The following is an 888-nucleotide window of genomic DNA, read 5'->3' as shown; positions in this document are numbered from 1 at the left end:
GATGCTATGTATAAATGTGTCAGTTATAATGGACAATGTATAGTTTTAATTGTTCAGGCTGAATATCACCTGCAGGGGGAAACTGTTCTTTGAGCGCTGACCAGAAGGCAACAGTTCGAAGAGAGAAGCTGGGTGTGTGGGGTCCAAAGTTTCTTGTGAGCCATTTTCCTCAATCTGGAAGTGTCAAGATCTTGAAGGTTGGGCAGGGGGAACCAATAACCTTCTCAGCAGTCCTGACTGTCTGTTGTAGTCTCTTGATGTCTGATCTGGAAGCTGAACCAAATGGATGGATAAACACAGGACGGACTTAATGATGGCCGAGTAGAACTGTTTCAGCAGCTCCTGTGGCAACTTGATCTCCTCAGTTGGTGAGGGAAGTACAGCCTCTGCTGGGCCATTTTAGTAATGGAGTCTATGTGAGTGTCCCATTTCAGGTCCTGAGAGATGATGGTGCCCAGGAACCGCCCAAGAATAAAACATGATTAAATAATCATGTTTTATTCTTGAATTAATTATTTTATTCATGAATTATTACTAAATAATTAATTAATTAATTAATTTTTATTTTATTTTATTGATGGCTTATAAATACATGGTATTATTATAAATTAATTTATAATATATAATATACCATTTTTCTTTTACAAATTAAACAACTATTGGTAACACTTTATTAATAATAGATAACCCTAACCCTATAAGTACACGTTGTACTTAGCACATGCGTAATTACATTGCAACTATGACACCTTAAAATAAAGTGTAACCTAAATATTATAATAATATTTTATTATTTTCAACGTATTTTATTATATATTTTATTTAGATATATTTATACAAGTATTCTACAAACTCAATTCCAAAAAAGTTGGGACACTGTACAAATTG

Source organism: Sinocyclocheilus grahami, unplaced genomic scaffold (genome assembly GCF_001515645.1).
Source record: "Sinocyclocheilus grahami isolate Dianchi unplaced genomic scaffold, SAMN03320097.WGS_v1.1 scaffold3368.1, whole genome shotgun sequence".
NCBI lineage: Eukaryota > Metazoa > Chordata > Actinopteri > Cypriniformes > Cyprinidae > Sinocyclocheilus > Sinocyclocheilus grahami.
Note: the sequence above shows the minus strand (reverse complement) of the source record.